Source organism: Pleurodeles waltl, chromosome 5, assembly GCF_031143425.1.
Source record: "Pleurodeles waltl isolate 20211129_DDA chromosome 5, aPleWal1.hap1.20221129, whole genome shotgun sequence".
NCBI classification, from domain to species: domain Eukaryota; kingdom Metazoa; phylum Chordata; class Amphibia; order Caudata; family Salamandridae; genus Pleurodeles; species Pleurodeles waltl.
Genome location: NC_090444.1, coordinates 269,928,359 through 269,944,148, shown reverse-complemented (window position 1 = coordinate 269,944,148; position 15,790 = coordinate 269,928,359).

Genomic DNA, 15,790 nt, shown 5'->3' with positions numbered 1-15,790 from the left:
CTCATGTCCCCTATAAATAAGCATGCACTTTGCTTCAGCTGCAGACAATTCTCAGAAATATATCAGTGAGAGGAAAACATATGAAAATCTCCAATGTGGGTTTCATTCACAAAGCTTTTCCTGTAAGTAGTTGTGTCTTACTCCAGGCAGAGGTGTGCCTTTATTTTATATTTCCCAGAAGAAAGATATATGTATTCATGGACAAAGTTGTGCATCACAAAATATTTTTGTGAGTTAAGTCTTACTCTAGGACATTTATAAGTTATCACACCTAAACGTGTTCTAAGACACATATAGGGGGTCATTACAACCCTGGCGGATGGCGGAGAACCGGCGGTAAGACCGCCAACAGGCTGGCGGTCTTACCTTGGTGTATTATGACCATGGCGGTTACCGCCATGGTCAACTGCTGGTTCTCCGACCCGCCCGCCAGGGCGGAGACGACCGCCGAGCTGGAGACCTGGGTCTCCAGCCCGGCGGCCGTCAGTATACCGCCAACGGTATTTGGTCCCGGCTTACCACCGTAGATTTCCAGCGGTTTCAACCGCCATGAAATCCATGGCGGTAGGCACTATCAGTGCCAGGGAATGCCTTCCCTGGCACTGATAGGGGTCTCCCCCACCCCCGCCCCCACCCCGACTCCCTCCCCTACACCCCCCACCACCCCTGCCACCCCCCAAAGGTGGCAGGGCCCCCCTCCCCACCCCGACCCCCAACATGACATTATTCACACGCACCCGACACGCATGCAGGCACCACCAACACACATACGCACACACCCCGACATACATGCCTACATCCACACACACAGACACGCAGACCCACATTCAAACATACACGCACACATCCATACAGACATACCCACAGCCATACACGCACTCATTCCCAAACACACAACACCCCCGCAAGCATACACGCACTCACACACCCCCTCTACATACACACACGCACACACCCATGCACGCACACAACACACAACACCCCCCAACCCTCCTCCCCTAACGGACGATCAACTTACCTGTTCCGTTGATCCTCCGGGAGGGGACGGGAGCCATGGGGGCAGCTCCGCCGACACCGCCACGCCAACAGAACACCGCCACAGCGAATCACAGGACGTAATTCGCTGGGCGGTGTTCTGTTGGCGTGGCGGTGGAGCAACCTCCACTTCCCCGCCACCCACAAGTATGGCTGTTGGCGGCTCTCTGTCGGAATAACGACGGAGAGCAGCTAACAGTCATAATACGCCGAGCGGCAAACCGCCTGCACAGGCGGTCTTCCGCACGGCGGTCCCTCGGCAGTCTCGCAAAAAGACCGCCGAGGTCATAATGACCCCCATAATGCCAGAAAGTGATGTCATTGCATGCAGAATTCCATACACATTCCTAAAGTTTGCTGCATTTAACACACCAAGAATTATCAGCAGGTAACTGTATGTTCCTGACAAAAACATAGCTGTAGATCTAGTGGCAAATTTGACTGATGAAATATTTCTTCAAAACAAGATCAAGAGACCAGTGGATGAGGCCAAAGACAAAGACTGGATTAATGCAAAAGAGGCTGACTTTTTCATTGCACATAATCCAAGGACTCCCTATTTCTACACTCTACCAAAGACACATAAGAGGGAGACTCCCCCCCGGTAGGCCTCTTGTATCTGGGATTCAGTCAGTTTTGGAACCTCTTTCCTAGTTCACAGATTGGTTTCTATGACCGCTAGTCAAGAAGACACATCCTACATTAAGGGCAATAAGCATTTCCTCAACATCCTGAGTGAAATCACATATGGCCAATAATCTGAGAGAATGGTATTCCTGGATGTGGAGACCTTAGGTACAGGTATCCCCCAAGAGGATTGTTTGAGAGTCATCACTACGCTCCTTGAAGAAAAACAAATGGGGGTGTCCGTATACATTTATTGGATCATGCAGCTAAAAAGTGGCTCTCACAAATAATTCCTTTGCGTTCGAAGACCAGCTGTATCTCCAACGCCATGGTACTTTGATGGGGAGCACATTTGCTGCCAGCATTGCATGTCTTTACATGCATTGGTTTGAAGAGAACAAAATCTGGTCTAAGAACCCTTATGCAACCAAGATACCCTTGTGGCAGAGCTACATCAATGACATTTTTGATCTCTGGCAAGGAGACGAAGAAGAGTTGTCTGTTTTCCTTAATTAGCTAAATCAGAGGAATCATTTTCTATTCTTTACTACATCTTCAAATACCCATTAAGTGTTTTTCCTGGGTGTGACAATTAGAGCTATGAATGGAGGTCTTCCCAATACGCTTTATAGCAAACCCACGGACAAGAATAGTCTCTTCCACTTTAATAGCGCTCACCTACGTGCCCTATGGGACAATCATCCTGTAGGTCAGTTCCTATGTATCAGGAGCAACTGTTCAGATTTGGAGAACTTCAAATGTGAGTCCAAACTCCATTGTGGAGAAACTAAAGGAGAAAGGTTATCCAGAGCAAGTAATAATCAGAGCTAGAAAGTGTGCTCAGAATACTCCTGTGAGTCTGTGCTGGAAGGTTCCTCATCTGTGTAACCACTTACAACAGTTCCTCCAACACCTTAAATAAGATCATTAATAGACACTGGAGGATCCTCAATTCCAATCAACTATAATTTGAAAAACCTATGTTTTCCTTCAGAAAAAAACAGGAGTATAAGGAACTGATTGGTCACACAAGACCTGGTCCACAGTCAGCATCTCAACAGCAAACACTGTAGAATCTTCCTCCCATGACTGGACACTACCCATGTGGACAGAGCTCCATGTGTCCTTTAACTAGACAGCCAAAGTACCTAAACGTGAGCTTACCACTCCAGTAGGAACAATGGTCACATACAAATTGCATGTCTGAAAATGTAATCTACTTAATTGAGTGTCTATGCAAATTGAAGTATATTGGCATGACAACACTGTATATTAGATTCCCAATATTCTCACCCTAGATATGCCTACAGGGGTGTTCCTGGGGGCATTTATTGTTTAGATAGCCACCAACCATGATGGCCCTTTCATCCTATGAGTTAATAAAAATATTTTTTCCCCCAAAACAATTTCTGTGTTTCTCCAACAATGGGCTTCTGATGTTTTGATGGTCTACAAAAAAATGGTATACTTTTCTTAGATCTAGGTCTTCTAAATCATCGAATTGAGACCCCCACCCCCTCTTTTTGATTTTTTGTTTCTTCTTATTTTTATTTTATTTGTATTATTATCATTTTTCCCTCTTTTTTTCTCCCCTAGTGTTTGGATTCCACAAACACTGTGATATATTTGTTTTACAGTGGTATAGAGGAACGGAATTAAGACCTAGGATTCCATGATTGCATGCCTTGTGAAGTATTTTTCCCTGTTTGATGAAATGTGATTGACGCACTTCCGCATCTGATGTCGACGTGATGCTGTCACCCAATTGGTTTCCCAAGCTTTCGCCTAGCGTGTGACTATTTCCACTATGAGTATTTGAGACACTAAGCACATTTTTCACTATGCCAGTATGGATTCTTTGAACCTTTGCATTTCTAGTTTTATTGTGCATTTTTTCATGTTATGTGGCTCAATTTTCTGTACACATGAGAACACACAGAGCATGAGCTTGTGCTGTGAAACGATTGGTGCATGCAGCGTGTTGCACTTAGGTGAGTTATCCCTCTGGTCCACAGATTGGGACCCTGCTGCACACCTTTCCAATCTCTAAGCAAATTTCAGAGGGTGAGATGATTACAAAGACAGCACACAGTTGGTTTGTTGTTTTTGTTTTTTCAGGTACCACAGCCCTGCTCTGATTAGGAGATGTCGAATTACAATATTCCTTGCATGCAATTGACTAGCAATGTATGTGATGTATTTTCACAATATAATGTTACATTGATACGGGGGCACATGTTATTCAATTTGTCCTGATGAAAGCCAGGGACCTTGTAGAAGAGAGTCAGGGGCTGAAACATGTTGCATGTTGACAGCTTAACTGAGGGTCTTAGGGCCAGAATATCGTAATGACCCCCATAAATTTCTTTACTTTACACCCCCATTGACCATGAATAAAGGGACACCTTGTGTCATTGTGAGGTATTTTTATCTTTAAAGTCCCACGGTAGGATATATTGAAGTACTCCTTAAAACACATTTGAGCCCACCCAGGCTTTTAGAAGTTGGGGTGGGCCCAATGATGAAGCATGCGACTACTAGAGTGGGTGGTCACATATAAAGAAAATAATATTTTCTTTATTGATTAACCTCTGATTTCTCTGCTTAGATAAGGATTTTGAGACCTCTCTTTAGCGAGGAATACTTTGCTGTTGTGCAGCACAAAATGTAACCCCTTAAGTGCTAAGGTGTTCACCCCAGCAGTGTTGAGCACTTATTTTTATGTTTGGGGCTTTTTGTGTGTAAGGCTTCATAGCTTTGTTTTGCACAAATCAGACATATTTGCACCCTTTCTTTCCCACATGTGGGTGATGCTTACTATTTGTGGATTCCCCTGGAGAGAACCAAGAAAATATTAAAAATGTAACAAAACCTTGTTTTTTTCTTCAAAAAAAGGGAAACCTTGCTGTGCATGAAAATATGTGTTCTGTCCCAGAAACGGCATCAGCAAATGGTTTGCTGTGTCAATATTACCCTCTGCTCAGTTGCTTTCAGGCACAGGAAGGAAAAAAATGCCTTTACCCACTTTGTTTTCTATTTGGTAAGTGGTTTCCTCACTTTTGAGGTTTTCTAGCATCGGGTGAAGAGTGGGCATGATGGTGGATTTCCCTGGGTGCTTGCTGATCCTGGGCCGCGCGTTTGTAGCAGCAGCACCTGGGGGCTTGGACACAGGAGGAGCAGTGCCCAATCCAGGAAATGGCAGGAGCCCTTTAAAAATCACGAAGCGCTCCCGCCTCGTGGGACGCGTGTTTGTAGCAGCAGCACCTGGGGGCTTGGACACAGGAGGAGCAGTGCCCAATCCAGGAAAAGGCAGGAGCCCTTTAAAAATCACGAAGCGCTCCCGCCTCGCGGGGCGTCCTGTGCCCGTCGGAGACCGGAGGAGACTGGGCTAGGCCCCCCCTCTTTCATCTGTAATAAGAGACCAGCCTGCTACCTAAGAGAATAGAGTCCATTCCATACACTTTAAACTGAGTAGTAACACTTTTATTTAGCTCTACTAATACTAGACTCTCAAGTTCATCTGTTGATACTGGTGGCTAAATTTGGGGGGCGTCATTAATCAAGTACATAGTAACAAGTGGGACGTTGTTACCCCTGAGAGAGGTTTGGTAGGTAGGGTAGTGCCTGCCGGATACGAAGGGGACTATAAAATCCAGTCTGCCCAGGGGCCTAGTATCTAGTAGAGGCGAAGAACTAAATAGTTGGGAAAATGATATGGGGAAGCGTAAGGCATCAGAACCCCCAATGGGGAAGGAGAAATCCACAAAAAAACTTAGGAATGCAGGCGAGAATTGTACGATATTGGAAATTGATGACCTTATAGAGGAGGTAGAGTCTTTACTAAGTAAAAGGACCGCCCCTCGGGAGGGCTCTGGAAAAAAGATAACTTCCTATTATACAAAGAAAACAGAACTAGGGAAAGAGAAATCAATTGATAGGAAAGAGAGTGATAGCCAGCAAGAGGAAACCCTACTCCCCGTTATCAGGACAACTAATCACAAAGATGATATAACGCGGGCTATAAGTCACTACCCAACTACACTAGGAAGTATTAGGAAGAAGGGTCAGGTGCAGAAGAGCGACATTGGGTGTTCTAATAAGTATGCAGTCCTGGCAGAACCCGCTACCAGCAAAGCTCATAAGGTCCAGGAGGGGAAACACATGGGTAATTATGACCAAACTATCCCCTTAGTACAGATTGCTACAGAGAAGTCATCATTAGATAATCAAGACCCAGAAAACTGCTTAAAATGTAAAACAAGGAGTTTAACAGATCTTTATGACCTAATGATTGGATTGATACAGGAAGTTAAAGATTTAAAACTTGAAGTAGGGACATTATCAGCGCTTGTGAAAAATGGGAGAAGTATAGGAACCCATAGAGATCAGAGTACAGAGGAGACTTCAACAGTATCACGACATTTACAGGGCAGACCCATGTCCCCTCAAAGTTCGAATGTCCAATCCAACTCCACTTCAACTACAGCCAGTATTCCATATGCACCATTAAGAGGCATGAGAGGGCAAAATTGGTGTAAATTGGGGTCACGTAACTATTCTGCAGTTAAGGCAGGAGAGCTACGACACAATTCTGTGAATCCCCTAAGGGAGCTCAGCTTTGAAACAGGGTCACAAGAAGAGATGATGAAATGTACATTAACTAAATTATACAATGGTAGCATGCCCCCTATTAGAAGGAGTAGACTCCCTGAGGGAAAAATAAGGCCTTCTGGGGCTGAGGTTATTTATTTGCTAAATGTCCCAAAATTGGCCCAAAATAGTATAGAGGACGAGGATTCCCTAAAGAACAAAACTATACACTGGATCAGACATAAACTACATTGCTTATCCCTAATCCGCTCAGATATTATGAGGGCGGAAAGGATGTCAGGAGAGGTTGGGAAGCAAGATGTTGTTGCTCTGATATTAAGGGATGGAAAATTAACTGAAGGTCTGATCAATATGGAACAGAGAGTAAGTGCTGCCATAAAAAAAGCTATGAGGTTTAGCCTGGATCCATATACTTGCAAGTATATACTTCAGAGGAATAAATATAGGAATTGAGGAGATCAAATGAGAAAAGGAGATTCTGATCTTGAAACAGTTGATTGACTAACTCAACTAGACCAAGTATATTTGGGACAGACTAGCGACCAAATACCAGTTGAATCCCAGGATCAAAATAATCACCAAGTTAGAAGAGTAGGGAGCATAGAGGAACACTTGCCCCGTGGAAAGGAATCTACCATATCTCAGAGCCCTATTACCAATGATATGATCCCAACTGGAAGGGGATTAGTCTCTATGGTCTCTTGGAATGTAGCAGGCCTAAAAAGCAAGCTTATAGACCCTGACTGGCATGATTATATTGGTCAATTTCATGTGTGCCTTTTTCAAGAGACTTGGTTAAAGGATCCACCACATAAACTGGGGTATAAAACTTTCTTTATCAGTGCAATTGCTGCAGCAAGAGGGAGGCCGTCTGGGGGGGCTGATTGTATGGGTGAAAATCTCCCTTAATATCAAGATATGTAAACATGATGCAGAGTCTTCTGACATTCTATGGTTGGAATTAGGGGACAAAAATAAGGTGTTATCCCATTTGTTTAATGTGTATATAAGGCCCAGAAGATCTAACCAGGAGTCACATGAAATAGAAATATTAGATGGCATGCTTAAAAAAATCCCGGTAGGAGAGACAATTATGATAGGGGAGATTTTAATTGTAATTATGAACCTATAATTGGCCTTGAACTTCTGGAAGAAGAGGAAGACCTAGCAAGAGCAGTCCCCCACCTATCAATCGAAGAGTCCGTCCCCAGTAAGGTTGCTGCTTTGCAACTTATGGGCCTCACATTAAAGCATGGACTGAGGGTGTGCAACGGTAGAGTGGGCCAAGGTGGTCTTAATATGAATACTTTCCAGAGAGGTAATATAGGCTCAAAACTAGATTATATTATGCATAGCACCATTACATCGGAGAGAATAGTGACCTTTAAAATAGATAAGAGGAGGGAAAGTGATCACTTTCCATTAGTAATTGAACTTAGGGGGTTACCTCATAGACCTGAACTCCATAGAAAAGGATAAGGTGGAGTTACAACCCACTCTTAGTAATAACCGAAGGGCAGTAAAATGGCGGGTTATAGTGGGCAACGTGGGTGTTATGATAAACATTTATAACACATATGCAGAACTGCTGAAACCCCATGCCCATAAAAATTGCATTGACATCCCTATCATGGAAATTCATCAATTAATGAGTACTGCACTAAGACCCTATTTTACTAAACAGACACATCAAAAGTATAAAAAGGGCAAGGAGCAAATCACCCCATCCAACCCCTGATATACTACAGAATGTAGAGAGGGAAAAACAGTATTGGTAGAGGCCCTAAAACAGAAAAATGTAACAGCTGTGCAAAAGGCAAGGGCTGGTTACAGGAAAACTTTGGCTACAGCACAAAAAAATTGGGAGGACCAAAAATGGCATGACCTCTTAGAGGCAGCCAAATGCAATGACGCAGTGGCTTTTTGGGAAATAGTTACTCATGGCAGGAAAGAGGGGACATATAATACTGAACATCATATAGATCCCAGTGCGTGGGTCAACCATTTCACGCACCTCTATTCCGATTTTTCCAATCTTGATTTATATTCTTCCCTGTACAAAGAAGTGCCCTCCTGGGGCATTCTACCTGATATACAGTTTAGTCTGGAAGAAACGGTGACTGCCATTGAGGCGATTAAAACAGGCAAAGCCCCAGATTTGGACAAAGTCCCTGGGGATCTGTTCAAATATAACATAGAAATCTAGGCACCCTATGTAAACTTACTCTGCAATGCCATAGCAAGGGAAGAGCCAGTTCCTGAGACATGGAAAGGTGCGGAAATAATCCCTGTTTACAAAAAAGGTTCTAGAGAAGACCCTGGGAGCTACAGGCCAATTAGCCTTATCGATGTCATGCAAATAATTTATGCTAGGCAGTTGCTGAATAGAATAGGCTGCTGGACAGAAGAAAAAAGCATTTTGACAATATACCAGGCAGGTTTCAGGCAGCAGACAAGCATTATCGACCAGGCCTTCAGGTTACTAGTAATAATGTGGAAATACACAAAATTAAAGAAGGGCCACCTTTACATTGCATTTGTGGATTTGCGAGCAGCCTTTGATCTGGTTCCAAGAGACTCTCTATGGGCTGCGTTAGGGAATCAGGGCATGCCGGGGAATCTCTTGTGCCTGGCAAAGAGGTTGCACGAAAATACATACGCAAAGGTACGGTGGGGCCCAAATGGAGAGCTGACTGACTCAATACCTATTAAGAGGGGAGTGAGGCAGGGTTGTGTGCTTGCCCCAACCCTCTTTTCGTTATATATCAATGACCTGGTAGAGTATCTCAAACGGAGTAATCATGACTCGCCAAGATTGAATGGAGATCCAGTTCCCACTCTCCTGTTTGCGGATGATACCATCTTACTATCGCAAACCCCTATGGGTCTACAAACCTTACTAGAAACGTTTAGTAAATACTGTAGCCTGAAGGGGCTGGAAATAAATGTAAACAAGACAAAATATCTGGCTGTCAATCCCCATAAAGCACTTAAAAGAAGTGTCTTGATCAAGGGGCATGAACTGGAGCGAGTAAAAACTTTAACTACTTAGGGATCTTATTGGATGCTAAGTTGTCCTGGAGGCCGCATGTTAACAAAGCTGCAACTTCTTTAGTCCACAGCTCCATGGCGATAAATAACAACTATAAAAGCTCAAGAACCGGGATCGTTTCACCAGTGTTCGAAGTCTAAAGATACAAAGCGCAGGCTGCTGCCTTATATGGTGCTGAGCTTTGGGGAATTGCAAACCTAACTCCATTAATATCTCAAGAAAACAGTTTTATGAGGGGGGTATTGGGTATGGCTTAGTTAAAAAATAGTAAAGAAGCACATAACGCTGCCTTGCGTTACTTTGCATGGGGAGCCATTCCATGGGTGGATCCACCTAGGGATTTTAATGCAAACCTAGATGTACTAAAGTCACTACACCTGGGTTTGCACCAAAATGGAGCACATACTAGAGAGGCGTAGGAAGAGAAATATCCCTATTTCTCCTCTTTAGTTCCTCTTTCTATGTGTGCTGCATTTTGCAGCACACATAAATGAAGATACCTCTAAGGATTGTTTTTGTGCAGGAAAGTATCTCTTCCAGCATAAAAACAAATCCTACCCAAACACAGTCACCTTTATGCAATGGCACAAATGCCTGCTTTCGTTCTAGGCAGTCAAATGTGTGCCAGCCCTAGAAGACAGCTGAACTGTGCCTTACATTTGTCAATATGGCACAGTTCAGCTCTCTCCCCTTCACGCAACTTCCCTTGCTGCACTGTGTTGTATGAAATCTTAGTAAACATGGTATGTAGAACTCTGTATAAATACTTTAACTGTTAGTAGTTTTTACCTGGGATGCCCTTCTTTCACTGATCATGATTGAAATAAAAAGGGGCTGGTAGGATAGGCCCTCTCAGTCCTTGATGCTTAAAGAGATGTGTTTTAGTTGCCTAAATTGGATCTGCTTTGTGCACATGGACCACCCATGTGCTTTTGGTATATCTGTTTCTAGAACTCCTGATCCTGTTGCAGAAGATGGTCTCAGCGTACTCTGAATTCTCTGATGGATGCACGCCATTTCAGATAAGTAGATGTGGTGTGTGATGTCCATTTTCTCGGCCTGTCCGAAAGTGCTTTATAATTCTTAGGTTATCGCTTAAATATGGCTGCTGGCAAGGATGTAATCTGTTAAGTACCTTATTTTTTAGAGTTCAGAAAATTCCCTATTTGTCACTCATGGTAGCAAATTGTGAAAGAGACAGGTATATTCCCGATGGAGAAGGAATGGTTCGTAATCCTTGAGCTTCGTATTTTTTATTCTTAAGGATAATGCTCCCTGAAGCTTTTAGCTTTTCCCGTTAACCTCCTGGCTACCTTTGTCATACAGAAGCAAGAGCTGACATTAACACTAAGCATCTTTGCTCCTTCAGCATTCTAAATAATGCCATCTCTTCTGCTATCAATGAAATTATAGAATGGTAGAAGAGGACACAAGGGAGGCTTATAATAACTGACGGTGACTGAAGAAAATTACTCCCAATCACTCCTGTTACCTCTCAGAAAGATGACAATAAACGAAACAAAGGAGAGGTGTTCAAATAGCTCCAATTTTGTTTTTTACCAATTATTTACTTTTTTCTTAAGTAAAAGACCATGCAATAGTAAAAGTTCGCCCATTAATTGCATTGAAACTTCATATTTTGTGCCACAAGTAGGGCCTTATAGCAGAGCGAGCACCACTTGCACAAACAAGCTTTTTGTCCATTAGGCAGTTATTTGATGGCACCTAGGCGTAGGCATTATTGGTAAAAGGTCACCACACCACATTTTGTACTCTCAAACAAGCAACTGAAGGCCTGAGAACGAGTAAATATGTTTTTTATTTACTGTCCCTGATCAATAATGATACCACAGGGTACGTTATTTATGAGGCGTGATAAATAATATCTATTACCAGCTCATGGGGAATAACATGCGGGGTTTGGTGTTTAAAGCACCAACATCCATATACCGTATGCTTTCCCCAAAGCAAAGGGTGAATTTTTTTCAACATATCAGATATTTATTGGATGAGTTCAATATCTTCAAACTCGTAATTCCGACCCAAACATAAACAGGAGTTTCGGGATGTACAAGAACCTCATAAACAGGCCCTTGGTGTGCCTGCAGAGTTGTATGTGGGAGGGAGGTGAATCTCATTACCAGCAGGGCACAGAACCTTTCAAATAAGGGTTCTACCCACAGGTGCACTATGGAGGTGATTCTCATTGAGGCGGGCGGCGGTAGCCGCCCGCCTCGCGGGAACCGCCATATGGCCGCTCCGCGGTCAAAAGACAGCGGAGGCCATTCAGGCTTTCCCGCTGGGCTGGCAGGCGACCGCCAGGAGGCCGCCCGCCAGTCCAGCGGGAAACCCCAACCCACGAGGAAGCCGGCTCCGAATGGAGCCGGCGGAGTGGGTATGTGCGACGGGTGCAGTTTGCACCCGTCGCGTATTTCAGTGTCTGCATTGCAGACACTTAAATACTTTGTGGGGCCCTCTTACGGGGCCCCCTGCAGTGCCCATGCCATTGGCATGGGCACTGCAGGGGCCCCCAGGGGCCCCGCGGCACCCCCTACCGCCATCCTGTTCCTGGCAGGAGACCCGCCAGGAACAGGATGGCGGTAGGGGGTGTCAGAATCCGCGCTCCGCCGCCATGGAGGATTCCCCCGAGCAGCGGAAAGTCGGCGGGAGACCGCCGACTTTCCGCTTCTGACCGCGGCTGAACCGCCGCGGTCAGAATGCTCGTGGGAGCACCACCAGCCTGTTGGCAGTGCTCCCGTGGTCGGTGGCCCTGGCGGCCACCGGACGTCAGGGTCAGAATGACCCCCTATATTCGGTATCGAAAAACATTTACCAGCATCTGAGCACTGTCCCTGGGAGCAAAACTTTGTGACCAGCTCTGGGATGGATTAAAAAGTGTAATCACCAGAGAAAAGGTTAGTGGCCGATCATAACTGCAGTAGATACTAAGATTATCCACTAAGTGATGCAGGAAGAGATTGTATTACTTCATCCCACTAAATCACCTTAAGTCCTTTGCCCCTTCTCTCCCTTGATCACTCCTTTACCTCCCTTCTACAATGTGTTGGGCCTTTGGCCGAGTTGACCTGTGTAAGAAACTATTTTCATTTTGTTAACTATGCGGAAGGCAGAGACATGTACATGTTAAAAACGTAGCCCAAATTTCTGTTCGGGTAAACTTTTTTTATTTATACATAATATATGGACAATAAGCAAAAGTAAAGAATAAATCAACATGCTATGACATTGTTTTAAGTACAAACAATTAGCAACAGGGGATTGAAATAGCCAGAAATGCAATCATTCGTTAGCGACTCATACAAGTCTAAAAGAGAACGTAATATTTCTTCGAATTGGGATAACCAAATTAAATGGCTATATGTTGCTTTTTAGTCTCTGAATAGGTAATTAGACTACTGATCCATTCATCTACAAATGGAGTGACTGATTTATTCAATTTCAGGCATACATCAGGTTGAGAAATATAGTTTTGTGGTTTGTTGAAATTGTCCTGATGTTAGTAATTGGATGTTTCAGCCTCATTGGCCAAATAATATGATGGTTAAATATAAGTCATGAGGTAGAACCAATAAATAAATATGGGTTCAAGAAACATTTAGGTATACCAGTGATACACTTCCACGTACATCACTCATTACAACATGGGTCTTACATCGTAAACTCTGATATCTATCTATCTATCTATCTATCTATCTATCTATCTATCTATCTATCTATCTATCTATCTATCTATCTATCTATCTATCTATCTATCTATCTATCTATCTATTTACGTCTTTGTTTTATTGGGGGGATCATCCATCCAAATGCCCTGTTTCTGTCTGTTTTGGAGGGTAACCCGACAAACCAGATATTTGTAAAAATGAGCCCCTACCTCCCTTTACATTTGCCCACTCCTGAACCCTAACTAACCTTTCTCCTTTACCTATACCCACCCTCTAACCCCACAGTCACCCAAACCTCCATTTATCTTTACCCAGCCCTTAACCTTAAAAGCATTCTTAATCCCCTTTACCTCTACTGACTTCCTAACCCTAAAATCCACCTTACTTACCTTTACCTCTACCCATCCTTTAACCTTTGAATCACATTTACCCTTCACTTCTTCTCATCCCTTAATCCTAAAATGTACTCACCTCTATTTACCTCTAAACATATCTTAACCCTAAAATCACCCTTAGCCATTACCTCTACCCAGCCATGAACCCTAAAATGAACCCTACTAATTTTACCTCTCCCCACCTCATAACCTTAAAAATACCCTTGTCCTCCTTTACCTCTACCGAACCCGTGACTCTAAAATCAATCTTACCCCTTGCCTCTCCCCATACTCCTTTTTTCTTAAAATTAACATTAATAAATACCTGTGGTATAAAGAACCATGTGGTTAGGGATGTGTGAAAAGGTAAAAATCAAAAAAACATTGTTTATCTGAGAGGTATTTGCCTGCATGGCGAAAGCTACGAGGTAACTGTCGAGCAGAGTAAAAACCACGTAGTAAAGGTTAAATACTCGCTTCCATTTCTCCCAAATGTTGTGGGGTTCAAGTACATTTGCGTTATTCCAGTCTTTGCAGCTCAAGCTGTAAAGTTGCAATATTTATTGTACTGTTGCTTAAGGGCTCCCTGCAAAGTCACTAGTGCCACAACTTTCATCCATATTAAATGCTCTATAACATCAAACCAAATGTTATCATCTTTGTACCCATGCCTGTAAGAAAATATACTTGTCATAGTCCAAACAATGTATAATTTTGTTATGATTTGGTCATTAGCTATTTTACATGAATTTTAGTTCACACATATACATTTTAAAAACAATTGCTTTAAGTATTGCTGACCCATACAATTTACAAATAATAAAAGCCAAGCAAAAACAGATTTTATTATCTATCGACGCACAATTTTAATAAAACATTGAGTACCATTTCTTGTTCAAACAATGGTAATAAAATACAATTTCCCATCCTGTTTATTGAAGTGTTCCTACATGCCATAAATGTAATAAGTGATTAGCAATTCATTTAACAAAAGAAACATCTATGTCATTAAAGTGATTTAATAGAACAGCCATCACAGTAAATTACTTTAACATAGAGAATACGTTGTTTATTGATTTAAAGCAAATATAGTTGTTCCCCTGCAAAATAATGTAATCAAATGCGGTGTCTCAAATGCAAAATATCACAAATTAAATTTCTCGGATCCATTGACACAACGTATGTCTTGACCTGAGATAACTTCACAGAACTTTTATGAAAAACATTTCTGAAATTAAAATATTCCCACCATGATACACTTTTAATATCATGCATCCTGTTAAATGCGTTTCCCAGTCCATATTTCAGCAATTTAGGCCACCCTTCTTGTCATGAACTTTCTTTCAGTAAAGTCAAATTATCCATAAACTCTCTGGGTTAGAGGGAAGCGGGGTTTAAGATAACAGAAATGAGAAGGAAAATAGAGTTGCCCTTCACTGTGATATTTAGATTAAACCAAATTAAGACCTCTTGGAAGGCAAATTGTTTTGTGGATATAGAGTTTATTCGTTGGTAAAGAGTGAGCATGCAGTGAAACAGGTTTAATCGAAAATTAGCATCATCTGGCAAATCATGAATGAGAGGTCAAGAACATGGAGTCCCACAACCAAGGTGTATTGACAAAAAACACCAGACTGACAGGGCATAGTTGCAGAAAAGAACAAGCATAAAAGACAAAAGACAGTATGTAATATATATAAAAGTTGAAAATTTCATACTAAAACTCTAACGAACAAATCCAACACTTGTCAGATTGTATGACTGATGTTGGGAATAACACTATGGGCCCTGCTCTATGAAACGGTTTCACCAATTCTGTGTTTATGGGAAAGTGCATTGACAGATAGAGCCGAGGATCCAGGCAGGAGGTTCCAGAAGACTCAACATTGGCACAATCATTAACCATCAATTGAAAAAATGAAATACAGAGTACACTATAGGACATAGCAAGCACCTGTGCTCACCCTCTGGTAGCTTGGCAGAGAGCAAGCAGACTTAACATGAAAGGCAATGTGTAAAGTATTTGTGCAACACACAATCAGAAATCAAAATGTAACACCACAAAAAGACTCCACACGGTATTACGAAAATAGGCAATTTTTATCGGTTAAAAATACAATAAAAAGTCAATCAAGATATTTCACTTTTTAAAGTCATCAAAAAGGATTTCTTTACAATCTCAAAGGTTTGCTTACTATTCTCAATCATGTGGCTCTATGATCCAGTACGCTTCTTTTACAGTAATTAGGGCTCCTACAGGGGGAAGTGAGAGCAACTCACTGAAGATGTAAGAATTAGGAATTCTGCTGGCGTCTGACAAGTAAGTTCCTCACGAGGAGCGTTGTATGGTATGCTGGAATCACTGAGTCCCTTACCCGAGTAATCCTGATGTCCAGGGAGGTGCA